Genomic DNA, 21,578 nt, shown 5'->3' on the forward strand with positions numbered 1-21,578 from the left:
AGGACAACCAGAGTCCCTAGATCCAATTCAAAAAGATCATCCTCTTAAGACCGTCGAACAACTAACAAGAATTCCAAGGACTTCCCTGGTGGCCCTCCAGTTAAGACTCCATACTCCCAATGCAGGGGGCCTGGGTTCAAAACTGTGGTGAGCAGCCCCTGCTCTCCACAGCTGGAGAGAGCCCACACACAGCGACGAAGGCCCGGCACAGTCAGGAAGTGCATAAGTTAATCAGCCTTTTAAAAAGAGAGAAATGGGGCTTCCCTGATGGCCCACCGGTGAAGACTCCATACTCCCAATGCAGGGGGCCTCGGTTCGATCCCTGGTCAGGAAACTAAGATCCCACATGCCCATGGTGTAGCCAAAAATAAAATTTAAAAAAGAAAGAAAGAAACAAGAATTCCATAGTAAGAATCTCCAGAAGGCAAAAGTCCAGAGGGGAAAGCCCAGTCTGGAGATCCCGTTTGCCCTGAAGTTAACTGCCAATCCGGAAGAATCAGCTTTAAAACTGAGCTCTTGTTGTGATGGCCTCAAGGGAGGCAGGGAAAGAGGAAGAATAAAAGGGTAACCTAGCTTTTTGCCCAAGATGGGAAGCCTGATACCCCGCATCTTTAAGCAGAGACACCCTCAGAATAAGGTGAACCACAAGAAAACCCAGCCTGGAGCCCAGTCACCAGGATGACTCATGAAACTCGAGACCTGAGTAGCAGCGGCCGTGCACTAGCAGTGTCTTCAGGTGCTCGGTGTAAGCAAACAAAGCACTCACCTGGCTAGAGATGTCATCATCTTAGGCCTAGTGTTATCTTCATGAATAATTTTCAAATTATAATCTTAATAATTTCAAATTATTTCAAATTTGCAAATACAGTGAGTTGAACACAGTCAAAGATAACTGGGTACATAAGGAAATAAGACAAAGTCAGCAGAAACAGAGGCACTGTAAACAATAATTATGTAACATGGTAGAGGTGTTAACCAATACAAAGGTGGTAATTGCATTGCAATACATAAGTGTATCAAACCAACATCTGGTACACCTTAAACCTGCATAATGTTATATGTCAATTATATTTCAATAAATTCTTAAAAATATGACAGACAGACCACAATGACTTCAGATACTGGAATTTTCAAAAATTAAGGCCTCAGAATCACAGGTTCAAAGATCCTCATGGACAAACTCATTCTAGAATTCATTTGGAAATTCAAGGGACCCAGAATAGGAAAAAAAAAAATCTTGAAAAATAGCAAATTTAGAAAACTCACACTTCCTAACCTCAAAACTTACTACAAGGCCATAGCAATCGAGACTGTAACACTGGCATAAGGACAGACGTTTAGAACCACAGAACAGAACTGAGAGCCCAGAAATAAACCATACGCTATGGCCAATTGGTTTTTGACAAGGGTGCCAAGAAAATGCAATGGGGAAATAGACTTCTCGACAAATAAAGGTGGGACAACTGGATTTTCCCATGCGAAAGAATGGAATTGGACTTCTATTTGACCCCATATTTCACATACACCATCCCCTCAAAATGGTCCAAAGTTTTAAATCTAAGAGCTAGAATTATAAAACTCTTAGAAGTAAACAAGAGTAGGAAATTCCCTGGCAGTCCAGTGGTTGGGACTTTGAGCTTTCAGTGCAGGGGGCATGGGTTTGATCCCTGGTTGGGGAACTTAAGTCACACAAGCCACGTGATGTGGCCAGAAAAAGAAGAAGAAAAGAAGTGTGAATCTGTGTAACCTTGGATATTTGACAACGGTTTCTTAGAAATGGCGACTCAGCACAAGCAGAGAGAAGATAGAGAAATTGGACTTTATCAAGATTTAAAACCTTTGTACTTCAAATGATACCATGAAAAAAATGAAAAGACAGCCCACAGGATGGGAAAAAAAGCACTTGCAATTCAGATATCTCATAAGGGCCTACTATGTAGAATATATAAAGAATTCTTCCCTGTTGATGTTTGACAGAAAACAACAAAGTTCTATACAGCAATTATCCTTTGATTAAAAATAAATAAATTTTTTTAAAAAGAATTTTTACAGCACAAGAGTGAAATTGACAAATACCCCATTTAAAAAATGAGCAAGGAAACTGAATAGGTATTTCTTCAAAGATATATGAATGGCCAATAAATACATATTCAACACCATTAGTCATTAGGAAGGTGTAAATCAAAACCACAAGGAGACACCATTTACACCCACTAAGATGGTTACAATAAAAAAGACAGACATTAACAAGGGTTGCAAGCCTAAAGAGAAACTGGAATCCTCATACATGGATGGTAAGAATATGAACCAGTACAATCACTTTGGAAAAGAGTGGCGATTCCACAGAAAGCTCCATGCGACCCAGCAGTCCCATTCCAGCAGAGATACCCAAGAGATTAAAAAGCATGTTTACACAAAACCTCTACATGAATGTTTATAGCCACATTATTCATAATATCCAAAAGGTGGAAACAGCCTAAATGGTACAGTCATACAATGGAATATTATTCAGCCATGAAAAGGAACATAGCACTGATACCACTGTGAATGAGCCTTGGAAACATTATGTTAAATGAAAGATGCCAAATGCAAAACTGCACGTTCCCATTTTTTAACGAAATGTCCCAAATAGGGAAGGTCGTAGAGATAAAAATCAGTTTATGCTGGGCTTAGTTGCTCAGCCATGTCCGACTGCTTGCGACCCCATGGGCTGTAGCCCGCCAGGCTCCTCTGTTCATGGGGGTTCTCCAGGCAAGAATACTGGAGCGGGTTGCCATGCCCTCCTCCCGGGGATCTTCCCAACACAGGGATGGAGTTTGAGTCTCTTATGTCTAACCTGCATTGGCAGGGGGGTTCTTCACCACTAGTCCCACCCGGGAAGCCCAAATAGGACCTAATTAAACATAAAAGATAGATAGGGAAAAAATGGAAACAGTGACAGACTTTATTTTCTTGGGCTCCAAAATCACTGCAGACAGGGACTGCAGCCATGAAATTAAAAGACACTTGCTCCTTGGAAGAAAAGTGATCACAAACCTAGACAGTGTATTAAAAAGCAGAGACATTACTTTGCCAACAAAGGCCCATATGGTCAAAGCTATGGTTTTTCCAGTAGTCATGTATGGATGTGAGAATTGGACTATAAAGAAAGCTGAGCACCGAAGAATTGATGCTTTTGAACTATGGTGTTGGAGAAGACTCTTGAGAGTCCCTTGGACTGCAAGGAGATCCAACCTATCCGTCCTAAAGGAAATCAGTCCTGAATATTCGTTGGAAGGACTGATGCTGAAACTGAAGCTCTAGTAGTTTCACCACCTGATGTGAAGAGCTGACTCTTGGAAAAGACCCTCATGCTGGGAAAGACTGAGGACAGGAAGAGAAGGGGATGACAGAGGATGAGATGGTTGGATGGCATCGTTGACTCAATGAACATGAGTTTGAGCAAACTCCAGGAGATAGTGAGGGACAGAGAAGCCTGATGTGCTGCAGTTCATGGGGTCACAAAGAGTCGGACACGACTGAGAGACTGAACAACAACAAAACAAAAACTTCTGCAGAGCAAAAGAAGCCGTCAACAAAACAAAAAATTCAGCTTTACTGAATGGGAGAAAATGTTTGCAAATGATACGACAGATAAGGAGCTGATATCCAAAATATATAAACAGCTCATACAGCTCAACATTACAAAAAGAAAAACTGGATTTAGGCAGAAGAAGAGGAAGTGCATATGGCCAACCGCACGTGCAAAGATGGTCATCCTGGGGAAATAAACATCAAAGCCACAACGAGACATCGCCTCACTCCTTTCAGAGTGATGACCATCAAACGGAGCACAAAAGCAAATGCTGGTGAGAGTGTGGGGAAAGGGACCCTCACACACGGTTGGTGGGAATGTAAGTTGGTGCAGCCAATGTGGAGAATGGTAGGGAGGTTTCTCAAAACACTAAGAATAGATCTATCAGATGATCCAGCAATTCCACTCCTAGGTATGTATCAAGAAAAAAATTAAACCACTAATTTGTAAAGATATATGCCTCCCAATGTTCATTATAGCATTATTCACAATACAGTTGCCAAGATATGGAAGCAACCTAAATGCCCATCAACAGATGAATGTGTTCAAGATGTGATATATATATTTACAATGGAATACTACTCAGCCATGAAAAAGAATGAAATTTGGTCATATGCAACAACACAGATGGACTTGGAGGTTTGTTGGTGTTGGTTTAGTCACTAAGTCATGTCTGGCTCTTGTCATCCCATGAACTGTAGCCTGCTAGGTTCCTCTGTCCATAGAAATTTTCAGGCAACAATACCGGAGTGGGTTGCCATTTCCTTCTCCAGGGGATCTCCCTGACTCAGGGATTGAACCTGGGCCTCCTGCATTACCGGCAGATTCTTTATCAACTGAGCTACAGACCCTGCACAGATCCAGGAATTGAACCCTGGTCTCCTGTATTGGCAGGTGGTTTCTCTACCACTTAACCACCAGGGAAGCCCTTTGGAGGATACTATGCTAAATAAAATAAGTCAGACAGAGAGAGACAAGTACTGTATGGTACCACTTATATGTGGAGTCTGAAACACACAACAGGGACTTCCCTGGCAGTCCAATGGTTAAGACTCCATGCTCCCAGTGCAACTGGCAGGGGTTTGATCCCTGCTTAGGGAACTAGATTCCAGGTGCTGCATAGCTCAGCCTAAAAAAAAAAGAGAGACTAGTGAATATAACAAAAAGAAAGACTCACAGATGCAAAGAACAAACTAGTGGTTACCACTGGTGGCGGAGTGCGGGGGGGGCGAGTTGCAATTTAGGAATAGGGGGGTAAAAGATACATTGTATAACACTGGGAATGTAACTAATATGTTATATTAACTATAAATGGAGTTTAAAAATTATGAACCTTTATATTGTATACCCATATTATTTAATACTGTATATCAACTATACTTCAATTAAAAAATTAAACAATAAAACAGAAGATAGATTAGTGGTTGCCAGGGGTGGAGAATGAGTGAGACTGACAGGTACAAAGTCTCATTTTGGAGCGATGAACATGTCCTGGAATTAGACAGTGCTGATGGCTGAGCAACCTTGTGAATATGCTAAAAACGACTAAATCATATATTTTTAAATGGTGAACTTTATAGTTTGTAAATTATATCTCAGATTTTTAAAAGATCCTCAAAGACAAGATTAGCTAATAATAATGGCTAACATCTATGAAGCACTATGTGTCAGACCCTTTCTAAGTAGTTTACATAGATTAATTCACTTGTCCAGCTCAGCGTTCCTGCAGGTAGATACTGTCACTGTTCCATTTTACCGATAACAACTGAGATGGAGAAAGGTCTGGTGCTTAAGACCCTCCAAGTCACCGGGTTCAGACAGGGAACTTGGGGCCCAGAGAGGGGTGATGACATACCCAGATCACACAGCACCCCATGCAAAGTCTGGACTAGAACCCGGGGCCGCTGCCTGAGGCCTTCAGAATTGTGTCTTATTAGGTTGGGGGTTGCTATTAGGAGTCTAAGTGCTCAGAGAAGCCCCAGGGGAGTTTTTGCAAAAAATTAAAAAAAGAATAGCTCCGAGGCTGTAACACTTCGAGTCTGGCGTTACACTCATCGCTCTATGCCTCACCCCAGTGAAACCTCCAAACCCTTGTTTATCATCCCTATTTTTATTGTTGCAAAACTGGAGGCTCAGAGAGATGGTGATACTTTCCCAAGATCACACAGCTAGTCAGTGATGAAGCACAATATTAACGCAGCCCTGTGGGATTAGCAGCCACGATTTAACCAGCCCACAAGAAAAGAATGCCTGAGTGAAGGAATGAGCTTCCCAGGGGGCGCAGTAAAGAGCCCTCCTGCCATGCAGGAGACACAGGAGACGTGGGTCCGATCCCTGGATCGGGAAGATACCCTGGAGGAGGCAACCCGCCCCCATGTTCTTGCCTGGGAAATCCCATGGACAGAGGAGCCTGGCAGACTGCAGTCCATGGGGCCGCAAAGTTTTGGACACAACCGAGCCGAGCACCCCTGGCAGAGCCCAGGCCCAGGTGTCGCTCGATTGGCACCACAGATGTTGGCGGAGGGGGCAGGACCGGGGAAAGCGGCGTGGGGAAACTAGGGCAGGGAGCACGGCTGCTGGGGAAATCAGGAGGCACCAGAGCTGGGCAGGCAGGGCCCAGGAGCACGGAGAAGGGCCGGACGGTGGGCTCGGGGCTGGGAGGGGCTTCCTGCCAGGAATCTGGGTGGCAAGCAGCTCTGGGCAGCCTTCCAAGGTCCTCTCCCCACCCTGCCCAACACACCGGCACCCCAGCCTGCTGGAGAGGGCTTGCTCCCGCCCTGCCACGGTGGCCCCTCATGGTTGTAGCTCTTCCTTAGAGGCTGCCAGCTGGGCAGGAGGGCCCCGTGGGGGGCTTGTGACAGCCCCCGACTCAGCCTGTGCGCAGCCCCCTCTGCCCTGCCAGGGAGACAGGGGGCCCCCTCCTCTCCAGGCCCCAGGAGCGCCTGGCAGAGTTGGCGGGGACTCAGGGCCGTGCATGTGGCCCCAGTGTGGGGACTGGGGCGGGGGAGCCCTCCACTCGGGGTCCCCAAGCCTCCCCACTGGCAGGAGCTACCCAGAGGAGCCATTTCTCCCTTCTGACTGGGAGATAAAGGTGCTCTGACTGCTTCCTTGTCAAAACCTCCGCTCCACTGACAGCAGATTCCCAAACATGGGGAGCAAGCGGACATCGGGGGGAGGCCCTCTCAGGGAGAGACGGACATGCGTCCTGGCGACCAGGTCACACAGCCGCACCACGCGGGGCTGCAGAAAGGCTGGCCACTCAGGGCGTGAGCTCTGAAGCCAGCCTGCCTGGGTTCCCATCCCAGCTCGGGCGCTGGCCAGCTGTGTCCCTTTGGCCACGTCGTGTGATGTCCCTGAGCCTTGGTTCCCTCTTCTGTGAAGTGTGCACTGCAGCGCTGCCTACCTCATGGGACTGAGCTAAGCAAAGTTCTCAAAACAGCCCCTGTTGTTCTAGTTGAGTTCTGAATCTTATCACCCAGAACTCAGAGCCTGGGTCCCGCTGGGAGCCAAGGTTCCCAGCCTTCATGGAGTTCACAGACAAGTAGAGGGTAAACAAACGATAAATAAGGATGGAATGTCTGAGCCGATTCTGGAAGGATGAGAAGGCAAGCAGCTATATGACGATCTGGGGAGAGTGAATTCCAAGTAGGGCCAGGTGCAAGGCAGCTGCAAAGGCCCTGAGGTGGGAACTAAGATGGCACACCTGACAACAGAGCAGGGTGGGTATGCTAGTTCAGTTCAGTCCCTCAGTCGTGTCCGACTCTTTGCGACCCCATGAACCACAGCACACCAGGCCTCCCTGCCCATCAGCAACTCCTGGAGTCCATTCAAATTCATGTCCACTGAGTCAGTGATGCCATCCAATCATCTCATCCTCTGTTCCCTTCTCCTCCCACCTTCGATCTTTCCCAGCATCAGGGTCTTTTCAAATGGGTCCGTTCTTCACATCACGTGGCCAAACTCAGCTTCAGCATCAATCCTTCCAAGAATATTCAGGACTGATTTCCTTTAGGATGGACTGGTTGGATCTCCTTGCAGTCCAAGGGACTCTCAAGAGTCTTCTCCAACACCACAGTTCAAAAGCATCAATTCTTCAGTGCTTAGCTTTCTTTGTAGTCCAACTCTCACATCCATACAAGACTACTGGAAAAACCATAACTTTGACAAGACGGACCTTTGTTGGCAAAGTAATGTCTCTGCTTTTTAATATGCTGTCTAGATTGGTCATAACTTTTCTTCCAAGGAGCAAGCATCTTTTAATTTCATGGCTGCAGTCACCATCTGCAGTGATTTTGGAGCCCCCAGAACTAAAGTCTGTCACTGTTTCCATTGTTTCCCCATCTGTTTGCCATGAAGTAATGGGACCAGATGCCATGATCTTAGTTATCTGAATGCTGAGTTTTAAACCAACTTTTTCAATCTCCTCCTTCACATTCATCAAGAGGCTCTTGAGTTCCTCTTCACTTTCTGCCATAAGGGTATATCATCTGCATATCTGAGGTTATTGATATTTCTCCTGGCAATCTTGATTCCAACTTGTGCTTCATCCAGTCTGGCATTTCCCATGATGTACTCTGTATATAAATTAAATAAGCAAAGTGACAGCATGCAGCCTTGATGTATTCCTTTCCTGATTTGGAACCAGTCTGTTGTTCCATGTACAGTTCTAGCTCTTGCTTCCTGACCTGCATACAGGTTTCTCAAGAGGCAGGTCAGGTAGTCTGGTATTGCCATCTCTTGAATTTTCCACACTTTGTTGTGATCCACAAAGTCAAAGGCTTTGGCATAGTCAATAAAGCAGAAGTAGATGTTTTTCTGGAACTCTGTTGCTTTTCCATGATCCAATGGATGTTGGCAGTTTGGTCTCTGGTTACTCTGCCTTTTATAAATCCAGCTTGAATATCTGGAATTTTACAATTCATATATTGTTAAAGCTTGACTTGGAGAATTTTGAGCATTACTTTGCTAGCATGTGAGATGAGTGCAATTGTGCAGTAGTTTGAGCATTCTTTGGCATTGCCTTTCTTTGGAATTGGAATGAAAACTGACCTTTTCCAGTCCTGTGGCCACTGCTGAGTTTTCCAAATTTGCTGGCATATTGAGTGCAGCACTTTCACAGCATCGTCTTTTAGGATTTGAAATAGCTCAACTGGAATTCCATCACCTCCAATAGCTTTGTTCCTAGTAATGCTTCCTAAGGCCCACTTGACTTCACATTCCAGGATGTCTGGCTCTAGGTGAGTGATGACAGCATCATGATTATCTGGGTGGTGAAGATCTTTTCTTTGTACAGTTCTTCTGTGTATTCTTGTCACCTTTTCTTAATATCTTCTGCTTCTGTTAGGTCCACACCATTTCTGTCCTTTATTGTGCCCATTTTTGCATGAAACGTTCTCTTGGTATCTCTAATTTTCTTGAAGAGATCTCTAATCTTTCCCATTCTATTGTTTTCCTCTATTTCTTTGCACTGATCACTGAGGAAGGCTTTCTTATCTCACCTTGCTAGTCTTTGGAACTCTGCATTCAGATGTGTATATCTTTCTTTTTCTCCTTTGCTTTTTGCTTCTCTTCTTTTCTCAGCTGTTTGTAAGGCCTCCTCAGACAACCATTTTGCCTTCTTGCATTTCTTTTTCTTGGGGATGGTCTTGATCACCGCCTCCTGTATAATGTCACGAACCTCCGTCCATAGTTCTTCAGACACTCTATCAGATCTAATCCCTTGACTCTATTTGTCACTTCCGTTGTATAATCGTAAGGTCATACCTGAATGGTCTAGTGGTTTTCCCTACTTTCTTCAATTTGAGTCTGAATTTGGCAATAAGGAGTTCATGATCTGAGCCACAGTCAGCTCCCAGTCTTGCTTTTGCTGGCTGTATAGAGCTTCTCCATCTTTGACTGCAAAGAATATAATCAATCTGATTTTGGTATTGACCATCTGGTGATGTCCATGTGTAGTGTCTTCTCTTGTGTTGTTGGAAGAGGGTGTTTGCTGTGAGCAGTACGTTCTCTTGGGAAAACTCTATTAGCCTTTGCCCTGCTTCATTTTGTACTCCAAGGCCAAATTTGCCTGTTACTCCAGGTATCTATTGATTTCCTACTTTTGCATTCCATTCCTTTATGATGAAAAGGACATCTTTTGGGGGTGTTAGTTCTAGAAGGTCTTGTAAGTGTTCATAGAACTGTTCAACTTCAGCTTCTTCTCGATTACATGAGGTGTCCTATGGGATGTTTAGTATCTCTGGCTTTTACCACTAGACACCAGGAACATACACACACACTCCAGTTGTACAACCAAACATGTCTTCAGACGTCATCAGATGTCCCATAGGGGCAAAATCATGATGCCTGAGAGCTGCCGGGTTAGGGCAAGCACAGTGAGCAGTCAGCCGGGCTGCCAGGCCCCGGCGCCCAGTAAGCCGCTTGGAGAGCTGGGTGACGAGAGGTCAGAGCGGGACGGGGCTGTGGCTGCTGAGAAGCAGCTGTGTGGTCCCTGCCTTGCCCTGCCAGGGTCTGGGATGGACCCAGCTCTGCACCCACCTCCTGAGCAGCCTCTGTGCCACTCCTGCTTCTGAGCAGCCCCTTCTGCCCTCCCACCTCCCCTGCTTGTCCCCACGCTCTTGGGTCACCCTGGGACCACCCCCTGACCGCCCAGGCTCTGGTTTCGCTCCTTTAGGTGGACCACACGGCGCAATGTGCAGGTGAGGCGTGATCTCAGACCCACCGGCCGGAAGCAGACGTAAGGGGTCCTCGCTGGGCCCCCACTCGGTGGGGCATGGGCAGAAGCTGCCTGGACAGCGGCCCCCTTCCCTCTGGGGTGCCCCCACCTCCAGTCTCTGCTCACTCTTTCTCAGACTCGCCCTGTCCCTGGGCATCGCTGTCTCCCCCGCACCATCCCGACCCCTCCAGCATCCTGTCCGTCTGTCCGCCTCCCGCTCCTCCCCCAGCCCTCCGGCTCCGTCCGTCCTTCCTCCCCCCCAGCACCCCCCACCTCCCGCCTCCCCCCAAACGTCTGTCTTGCTCTCCCCAGTGGCTCCAGTGGTTTGGACAGGCTCAGCTGCCTTCTGCCTGGAAGACCTCACTTCCCCACCACACGCGTGCACACATACTCACTGTCACACACAGACACAAACCACACACACACACACACACACATGCACTCACCCTGGTCTCTGACTGGATTTCACCCCAAATCTGAAGGCCCAGCCCCAGCGCTGGGTGACTTGATCTGGCTGGAGGCATCACTCCGGCCCTGCCTGGTACCACCTGCCCAGAGGCTCCTCGCCCAGCCCAGCACCCTCCCACTGGGGCTGCCTGGGAGCGGGCTCCAGGTCGGCCCGGCCCAGGATGGGTGCTGCCTTCTGTCGAGGGGCCAGCCCCGGCCTGGGGCCCTGAGTGCAGCCGGCTTAGCCTCCATCACCCCAGGGGACCTTGAACGCGTGCCTCAGTTTCTCCCTCTGTACAAGGGGCCTTGGTGTCGGTCTAACACGACTGCCGGGTGGGAGGAGGAAACGTGCTCATTCAGCCCCATGCCTGGCACACAGCGGGCACTCGCAGAGACAGGCACGGGGATTCTGGGGGCGGCCTCCCGCTCGCGGGCCCCCACCCCCGTCTAAGCCCTGGGCACCTCTGTCGGCAGCCCCCCGCTGGCGGCCTGTCTCCAGGAGAACTTCCCGGCAGACTTGGGGGGTCAGAGAGAAGGGGGAGCAGGCCTGCTGCCTTCTAATTTAGATTCCTGGGTTTATGGCAGGAAGCGCAGGGAGGCTGATGCTGTAATTAAGGCGATTCCTGAGGCTGTGGGCGGGAGGCAGGGAGAAGAGCCCACGCGGGGCTGCCCCCACCTCTGTCTCCCCTCCTGCCAAAAGTCCCAACCTCAGGCCAGCAGCAGGCTGCTAGGCCTTAATCCCCTGCTGCCAGGCTCTGCTTCGCAGCCCGGGAAACCAGGGACGGGTAGCCACACCCCAAGGGTCACACAGCACTCAGGGACACACGCCTGCGTGCCCCTGGGCCCCTCTGCTGGCTGTGGTCCAGCCCCAGGGCGCAGGGAGAGTCCAGACACATGACTCCTGTATTCTACCTCCCACCCCCGGTCCCCAGGCCCCATCTTCCCCGAGCCCTGCTCCCCGCACATTCCTATGGTGTCTGGGCAGAGTCTGCCCAGGGCCATGGCAAGAGGGCAGACCCCGCCGTGGGGGTCAAGACCAGGGCAGCGGCCTGGACCTGAAGGCCCCCCTCCCTGCCACCCCGTCAGGCCTGCCCACGCTGAGTCCTCGGGCCGTCCCGGGCACTGCGGGGGGCAGGGAGGGCACCCAGGGCTCAGTGTCTCTGACCACCCCTCCCACCGTGGGACCGGAGCACGCATACTCACTGCTCCCCACTGGGAGCCTCGGGCAGCTCCTCGCCACGCCGCAGTGTCCCCTCCTCATGCCCTTGGCTGGGCTCAGACTGAGGTCCCATCAGAGCTTGCATGGCCTCTCCGGCCCATCCTTCCTGTGGGCCCAGCCCTGTCAGGCTCCGAGGCCTCGGGCAAACCTCCTGCCCATCCTGGGCCTCTGCACCCTCCTTGGTAGACATGAGAGGCTTGAACAAAGTCAGGAGCTCAGACCCTGGGACCTCACATGCAGGTTCAGAGAATGGGGGCAGTCGTGGGAGGGGCTGTGACTTCCTGCTTTGCCAAGTTAGGATATTTTTAAAAACATCATCAAGTGCAAAGACACGAGAACAGCAGGGTGAGGTGGGTGCTCGATCTCTGGGGCCTGGCTTCCTCCCCAGGCTGCAGCGGGCGTCTGTGGCCTGGACTGGATCCGCTGCAGGTTCTGAACTGGGCTCAGGCCCGAGAGTCCAGGGCTGGGCTGTTCTGGGAGGTGCGTGTGTGTGTGTGTGTGTGTGTGTGTGTGTGTGTGTGTGTGTGTGTGAGAGAGAGAGAGAGAGAGAGAGATGGCGGGCAGGGGAGGCTGCTCAGGGGCACGTCCCTATCAGAGGGTCCTCACTGCCCCAGAGGCCCAGGGAGGAGCCCGTGCCCAATCTGGGCCCCCGCGGAGTGAGCACTGGGTCTGGATAACAGATACGGACGGAGCGGGGGTGGGAGGGGTGCCAGGCATTCCTCAGGCCAGGGAGAAAGAGGACTTTGTTGTCCGCAACCAAGCTATCCCTGGCCTCCTTGCACGCCTGGGCACTCTGCCAAGGATGGAGAGACCCACTGGGAGGCCGCAGGGCGGTGCACAGGCCTCTCCTAGAGGGGCTGCCCCCCACACCTAGGTGTCCCCAGTCAGCTCCACCCACCTCCAGCCGAGCTGACAGGTCCTTCAAAGGATGCAGATGCCAGCTGAGAAGATTGAAACCCCAGGAGAGATGGAGGTGGGGCTGGGGGCCAGGATCGGAGGAGTCCCTGCCCTCTCCCCGTCTAGGGCTCACACTGTCGTCCAGCCGTCAGGACAGCGCTGTGAGGGAGACACTGGGTCCCACTTTACTGTTGCTGCTCAGCCGCTCAGGCATGTCCGACTCTCAGCGACCCCATGGACCGCAGCACGCCAGGCCTCCCTGTCCATCACCAACTCCCAGAGCTTGCTCCAGCTCATGTCTATCGAGTCAGTGATGCCATCCAACCATCTCATCCTCTGTCGTCCCCTTCTCCTTCTGCCTTCAATCTTTCCCAGCATCAGGTCTTTTCCAATGAATCAGCTCTTTGCATCAGGTGGCCAAAGGATTGGAGCTTCAGCTTCAGCAGTACTCCTTCCAGTGAATATTCCACTTTATGGCTGTAAATGGAGGCTCAGTGAGGGGAGAGACTGCTCAGTGGCAGAGGAGGAATTGCAAACCCAAAGCTTGAGCCTCAGGGGGCTCAAGCCCCGCCTCCCTGAGTCCCCTGAGTCCTTGTTGGAAGTGGCCAGGCCTGCAGTTGGCACTGGGCACCACCGTCCAGGGTTTGAAGGATCGATGACCAATCCACGGCCCAGGCCATCGTGGTGCTCAGTAGGTGCTCATAGCTGCTCGCTGACGCTGCTGGGTGACCAGTCCTGCCCTCTCTCGGCCTCAGTCCCCACCTGTGGCCGAGGCCGCTTCCCCCCTCTGTGTTCCCCGCGCTTTCCCCTCTGACTCCAGCTGCCCCTGCCCCATCTCCCTGCCCAGGGCCTCTCCCCCTGTCTCAAGGCTGCCTGTCCCACTGGGGGGTCCAGGAGTTTCTGTCTCTGGCCTCCCATCACAGGTGGCGGCCTTGGACCTGGGGCAGGAGGTGCAGGACCTCGGCTCTCCTTATCTCTGCTGTCCTACTTGCTGGGAGTCCAGTGAGCAGGGCTGGGCCACGGGGACAGCAAGCAGCCCCAGGGGGCAGCAGGGCTCTGCTTCAGACTTGCTTCAGACAGGACTGGAACACAAAGCGCCTGCCTTTGTCCGCAGCCTGTGCTTAATAGGATTGGGCGGCTGCCTCTGGAGGGGGCGCCTCTGCCTCCACAATGGGGCCTGTGACATCACACTGCCCCCCGCTGTGATGTCAGAGCCCCCACAGTGGGCCTTCCCAGACAGATGGCCGGGGATGGGGGGGCCGGGGCACCTGCAGCTCAGTCCAGTTCTGAGAGCATGCCCTGCAGGGCCCGGCAGGCCGCGGCTCCGGCCTCACAAATGGCAGCCAAAAAAAAAAAAAAAATCGACTTTTCTCTTTTTAAGAGTCGATGCTTAGCTGATTTCTTTTTCACAAGGGGGTAGCAGAACCCTGAAAAAAATAAAAGTTGACATTTTTCCTGCCCATCCCCCCACCCTCAAGTTAAGAACCACTGAGCTGCTCCTTGGCGCCCATCCTCAGGATCAAAATTAAACCCTGAGAACGGCAGCGGAGGTCTCGGCTCAGACACTGGCCACACTGGCTTCCCTTCGCTTCTGAGTTGAACACCCTCGTTCTTCCCCCATCAGCTCATCCTTCAAGTCAGCTTAGAAACTGCCTCCTCCAGGAAGCCTTCCCTGACCCACTCCAGACTGAACAAGTTGCTCCTTCTCTGGGTCATAGCAGGTTGGACTTCTGAGTATTCTTTTTGCATGAGTGTCTCTCCCTGGGGAAGCTACGATGCGGGGTCTGTGAGGGGACCACTTGGATTCTCTCGCCGCCCACGCTTTCCCTGGCACCAAGATCCAGTCACTGATCCCGACGTGAAAAGCGTGGTGGGGCGACCTCCAGGTGTCAGGCCTCATGGAACTGGCTGCCAGGCAGGAAGTTGTGTCTATGATAAATAATCACATCATGTGAGCCTGTGACTGCAAAGAGTCAGAAGTGCATGAAGGAGAGATGGTGGGGGTGGGGGGTCAGGGGTACCTTTAAGTTGGATGATGGGTGAGCTAAAAGCTCAGAGAAAGCTGGTGGGTAGTGCCAAGGGTCTTGGGGACAGTTCCAGGCAGCAGGTGGCACAGAGCAGACCCTGGAGGAAGCCTAGTCTCGGTCACTCGAAACCCCAGCCGTGGGCAGCAGGGCTCAGGGCAAGATGCCAGATTCCTGTCCTGACTCTGCGCCTTCTGGCCCTGGGGCTTTGGGCAAAGCTTTCCCTTCCCAAGTAGCTCAGTGGTAAAGAATCCGCTGCCAACGCAGGAGATGTAAGAGACGCAGGCTCAATCTTGGTCGGGAAGATCCCCTGAGGAGGGTGGCAACCCACTCCAGTCTTCTTGCCTGGAAAATCCCATGGACAGGGGAGCCTGGCGGGCTACGGTCCAGGGGGTCGCAAAGAGTCAGACACGGCTGAGCACACACTTCCCTTCCTGTGTGCCTCATGGTAGGGTGACCGAGTGAGTGATCATCCAGATGGAGACAGAGAGGGGAACGGGGCGCTGCTGCTAACTGTACAGGACAAGCGATCTAAACCTGGTCCCGGACAAATGGGGTAGGCAGCCCCCACCACTCACGGGGTAGATGAAAGCTGTCCTAGTTCACGGAGTTCTTGCAGAAATGAAGGGACTGGGGCTGCCGGGAGGAGCGGCCGGGGCTGCAGGGCCCCGCCTCTGAATGCCATTCCAGCTCCGCTGTGGTCCGTGTGCCGAAACCACATGGAAGAGCGGGGCTGAGTTTTGCCAAATCAGTTGGTTCTGGAGGTCCCTGAGAGGCTGGAGAGCTCGAGCTGGCCTGGAGCAGTGAGTGCTGTTTCCGCAAGCATAAACAAGGGTTGGGGGGGTGGTCCGTGCAGGGAGGGCTCGGGCGAGCCCTGAGGACAGGCTGCGGGTCTGGAAGGAGCGGCGGGGTGTGTGGGTCTGGGGAGAGGCCCGGTGGATCCCTTGTGCGGATTTGGCGTGTAACCACCTGGGGTCTACTGGTCTACCTGGCCCCCAAGGCCTGTTCACTAGGGGAGGGACCCTCCACCCAGCAGGGGACCTGGTCACGCAACTGCCTGGCTGCCAGGCCAGAGTGGAAACTGCATCCGATCGTCCAGACTCCCGAAGCCACCAGGGAATGTGATGAGGCTGCTGAAACAGGGCCCCCGGCAGGGGACGCGGTCGCGGTTTCCCAGAAACCCCAGCTCTGCCGACAGAAAAGCGCTGACGAGGTTTGCATTGGCAAGCCAGACCCCGGGAGGCTGGAGTGGGGCCCGCCGCCTGGAGCTGCCTGGGAGCGGGTACCAGGAGTGGGGGGCAACTTGTGGTGGGCATCAGGAGCACTCAGGATTTCCCCAGGCCCCCCCATGACAAGTGGACAGACCAAGAGCCAGTGCCCTTGAGGGACGTGTCCGGGTCCTACAGCAAGGTCATCAAGAGATGACCCATCAGAGCCCCTCTTCCTCTTCCAGTCAAGGGTCTTCCTGCTTCCTAGGACCACCCCCCCAAAACCTCCCCAGATGTCACTCAGCAGCAGGCAGTGGGATGAGACGGCCCTTGTCTTATGTGGGATCTTGCTCTGATACCATAACCTCACTGAGCCTCAGGGTCCCCATCTGTAAGATGGGGATAATCCCTACTTTCCAGGGTCATTGTGATCCTTCAGCAAGACAACGTGCATCTCGGGCTTGGCATGCTGCCTGGCACATAGTAGGTGCTCAGAAATGCTGGATCCCTTCTCCTTTCCTGCCAGCATGGCTCTGGGCAGCCTGCCATCTGCATAGCACGCCTCCCGGACACAACCCACACTGAGGGATATTGAATAATCTGGCTCCATATGGCTCCCCTAGCTTCCCTGGTGGCTCAGACGGTAAAGTATCTGCCTGAGATGCAGAAGACCAGGGTTCGATCCCTAGGTTGGGAAGATCCCCTGGAGAAGGGAATGGCAGCCCACTCCAGCATTCTCGCCTGGAGAATCCCATGGACAGAGCAGTCCATGGTGTCTCAGAGTCGGACTTGACTGAGTGACTAACACACGTGGATCCACTGGACCCCCAGGTCCCCAAAGCCTGGCCGCTCTCTTCTTCATTCTTTGTTTATTGAGCAAATGTTTCTTGAGGGCCTACTGTGCTGGCCACTGCTCTGGGGAGGGGGAGATGGAGGCATGTTGATCATGGGCAAAGGCAGAAAAGGCCAGAGCTGAGAATGCAAGCACTTTACACACGGCAAACGCCCAGCCTGTTCTCGCAGCATCTACTGCACACCAGGCCCCATCCTCAGCCCTGGGGCCACAGCAAGAAGTTGGGAGTGGGGCATTCCTCTATGGTTTACTAATTAATTAGAAAATGCAAGGCTGGTGCCTGGTGATACTGTTTTGACTTGCCACTCAGACTGGGAGCAGCAGGGAATGAGGGCAGCTTCCCACCCAGCACCCTCATAATTGCTGCCTTGGCCTCCTTAAGGGCTTTGCTGGGTGCATCAAAGGGTGCCAAGGCCCCTGCAGCTCAGAGCCCAGGGAGGGCAGCGGGCTGCAGGCCCACTTCCCAGCTGAGAGGACTGAGGCCAGAGATGAAGGTTCTGTCTGGGAATGAGATCAGGGTTGGCACCACAGGGCTGTTGATGGCGTGATAGCCAGAGGCTGGGATGGTGTCGGAACCAGCGTAGGGCTTGTCCTGGTCGAATGGGGGAGACGCAGGCCCCAGCCTCAGAGGTCTGCAGTGTGGAGGGCAAGGGCAGGCCCTTCTGGGGACCCCTCTCTGCCCTTTATCCGGTGGACTTCCACGTGACCTTGGCTTCAACTTGGATGGCTCCTCTTCCTCCAAGAAGCCTGCCTGAGTCTTCCAGGCTGGGTCCTGCCCCGTTCTGGTGCCCCGTTCTGGCTCCTATGACACCCAGCTCTTCTCCTTCTAGGCCAGGATCTCTGTGTTGCCACTGTTGCCTCCACCTGACTAAGAGCTCCATGAGGGCAGAGAAGGACCTGATTCATCCCTGTGACCCCAGTGCCCAGCCTGGCCCAGAGCAGGAGGAAACTGCAAACCATCCCCATCCTTCCCTTCCTCCCTCCAATGTGGATGCCTGGGGTGTGGAATGCTATGGCATTTGGAGACCTCAGGCAGGTTATGTGGCCTCAGTTGCCCAAGACCAGTGTTCTAAGCATCTCTGGGGAGATGCCCATCATGGCAGAGAGAGAACAATGTCCTGTCTTGGCTGTTGAAGGCGGCAAACGGGAAACTGTTTTACTAAAAGCCCCCAACTACCCGGGCTTGAGTCCTGTCTTTTCTGTGCTTGAGCTGATGGCTCTGACGTGTTCCTTCACTTCCCTCTGTCTCACTGTTCAAATCTGTAAGTTGAATGGTTCTATGAAGACCTACAGGACCTTCTAGAACTAACACCTTAAAAAGATGTCCTTTTCATCATAGGGGACTAGAATGCAAAAGTAGGAAATCAATAGATACCTGGAGTAACAGGCAAATTTGGCCTTGGAGTACAAAATGAAGCAGGGCAAAGGCTAATAGAGTTTTCCCAACAGAATGCACTGCTCATAGCAAACACCCTCTTCCAACAACACAAGAGAAGACTCTACACATGGACATCACCAGATGGTCAATACCAAAATCAGATTGATTATATTTTTTGCAGCCAAAGATGGAGAAGCTCTATACAGCCAGCAAAAGCAAGACTGGGAGCTGACTGTGGCTCAGATCATGAACTCCTTATTGCCAAATTCAGACTCAAATTGAAGAAAGTAGGGAAAACCAACAAATCATTCAGGTATGACCTAAATCAAATCCCTTATGGTTATACAATGGAAGTGACAAATAGAGTCAAGGGATTAGATCTGACAGAGTGCCCGATGAACTATGGATGGAGGTTCGTGACATTGTACAGTAGGCGGTGATCAAGACCATCCCCAAGAAAAAGAAATGCAAAAAGGCAAAATGATTGTCTGACGAGGCCTTACAAATGGCTGAGAAAAGAAAAGAAGCAAAAGGCAAAGGAGAAAAGGACAGATATACCCATCTGAATGCAGAGTTCCAAAGACTAGCAAGGAGAGATAAGAAAGCCTTCCTCAGTGATCAGTGCAAAGAAATAGAGGAAAACAATAGAATGGGAAAGGTTAGAGATCTCTTCAAGAAAATCAGAGATACCAAGGTAACATTTCATGCAAAGATGGGCTCAATAAAGGACAGAAATGATATGGGCCTAACAGAAGCAGAAGATATTAAGAAGAGGTAGCAAGAACACAGAAGAGCTATACAAAAAAGATCTTCATGACCCAGATAGCCACAATGGTATGACCAGTCCCCTAGAACCAGACATCATGGAATGCGAAGTCAAGTGGGCCTTAGGAAGCATTACTAGGAACAAAGTTAGTGGAGGTGATGGAATTCCAGTTGAGCTGTTTCAAATCCTAAAAGATGATTCTGTGTAAGTGCTACAATATGCCAGCAAATTTGGAAAACTCAGCATGGCCACAGGACTGGAAAAGGGCAGTTTTCATTCCAATCCCAAAGAAAGGCAATGCCAAAGAATGCTCAAACTACCGCACAATTGCACTCATCTCACATGCTAGCAAAGTAATGCTCAAAATTCTCCAAGTCAAGCTTCAACAGTACGTGAGCTATGAACTTCCAAATGTTCAAGCTCGTTTTAGAAAAGGCAGAGGAACCAGAGACCAAATTACCAACATCCATTGGATCATTGAAAAAGCTAGAGAGCTCCAGAAAAACATCTATTTCTGCTTTATTAACTATACCAAAGCCTTTGACTGTGTGGATCACAGCAAATTGTGGAAAATTCTTCAAGAGATGGGAATACCAGACCACCTCACCTGCCTCCTGAGAAATCTGTATGCAGGTCAGGAAGCAAGAGTTAGAGCTGGACATGGAACAACAGACTGGTTCCAAATTGGGAAAGGAGTACGTCAAAGCTGCATATTGTCACCATGCTTATTTAACTTATATGCAGAGTACGTCATGGGAGATGCTGGACTGGATGAAGCACAAGCTGGAATCAAGATTGCCTGGAGAAATATCAATAACCTCAGATATGCAGATGACACCACCCTTATGGCAGAAAGTGAAGAACTAAAGAGCCTCTTGATGAAAGTGAAAAAGTTGGTTTAAAACTCAACATTCAGAAAACTAAGATCATGGCATCTGGTTCCATCACTTCATGATAAATAGATGGAAAAACAATGGAAATAGTGACGGATTTTATTTGGGGGGGGGCTCCAAAATCACAGCGGATAGTGACTGCAGCCATGAAATTAAAAGATGCTTGCTCCTTGGAAGAAAAGTTATAACCAATCTAGACAGCATATTAAAAAGCAGAGACATTACTTTGCCAACAAAGGTCCATCTAGTCAAAGCTATGGTTTTTCCAGTAGTCATGTATGGATGTGAGATTCGGGCTATAAAGAAAGCTGAGCGCCCAAGAATTGATGCTGTTGAACTGTGGTGCTGGAGAAGACTCTTGAGAGTCCCTTGGACTGCAAGGAGATCCAACCAGTCCTTCCTGAAGCAAATCAGTCCTGAATATTCATTGGAAGGACTGATGCTGAAGCTGAGACTCCAATACTTTGTGTACCTGATGCAAAGAACTGACTCATTGGAAAAGACCCTGATGCTGGGCAAGATTGAAGGTGGGAGGAAAAGGTGATGACAGAGGATGAGATGGTTGGATGGCATCACGGACTTGATGGCCATGAGTTTGTGTGAGCTCCGGGAGTTGGTGATGGACAGGGAGGCCTGGCGTGATGCAGTCCCTGGGGTCGCAGAGTCGGACACAACTGAGCGACTGGACTGGACTGAACTGAACTGAGGGCAGAACACTTGGAGCGGTGGGTGGCGCCAAGTAGCCTCTGCGCGTTTGCTGACACCTGATCAAATTCCGGGAACATGTTCCTGTTGCTCTGAGTTTGTCTGTTTAATGGTGATGTTAACTTGATTATGGTAGTATTTGTCAGGTTTCTCTACTATGAAATTGTTTTCTTTTTTTTTTTTTAATCTTTTTTATACTTCCTTTCTTTGGAAGATTTCACTAGGTTCAGTCCACAGTCAAAGCAATGGGAAATTAAGCTCCACCTCCCAGAGGGGGGAAACCTACATGAATTATTCAGAATTCTTCTATAAGGAAGATTTGCCTAGTCTCCCCATTTATTTGTTTCTTCAATCATTACATCAATGTGGACTCATGGATATTTATTTTATGTGTTGGATTATAATCCAATTATGCTATTTCTTCTGTTGCTCATCCTGGCCTAGGTTTAGCCCCTGGGATCTCTTTCAGGTTGGCTCCTGTATTGAAATCCCATCTGTTTATTATTATTATTATTATTTAGCACTTCCTCTGACAGAGGAGCCTGGTGGGCTACAGTCCACAGGGTCGCAAAGAGTGGGACACGACTGAGCAGCTACACACAGTTACTCTCTAGCACTCCAAGATGATCCAGGCTCATCTATTGTTTTCCCTGTCTCAGCCCCTGAATCAGTCATTTCTCTAGGGAGTTCTGGTTCGTATTATTAGAGTGGTGTGTAGGAACCAAGATCTAGAGGCCAAATGTGCTTATTGCTGCCAGGGTGTCACTACTTCCAGGCTCCCTAGGGGGAGAACTAGATTTGCTTTAATATAAAAAATTAAGTTTCCAGGGCTTCCCTGGTGGTCCAGTGGTTAAGACTCTAGACTTCTACTGCAGGAGGTGTGGGTTTGATCCCTGGTT

Source organism: Muntiacus reevesi, chromosome 3 (genome assembly GCF_963930625.1).
Source record: "Muntiacus reevesi chromosome 3, mMunRee1.1, whole genome shotgun sequence".
Lineage (NCBI taxonomy): Eukaryota > Metazoa > Chordata > Mammalia > Artiodactyla > Cervidae > Muntiacus > Muntiacus reevesi.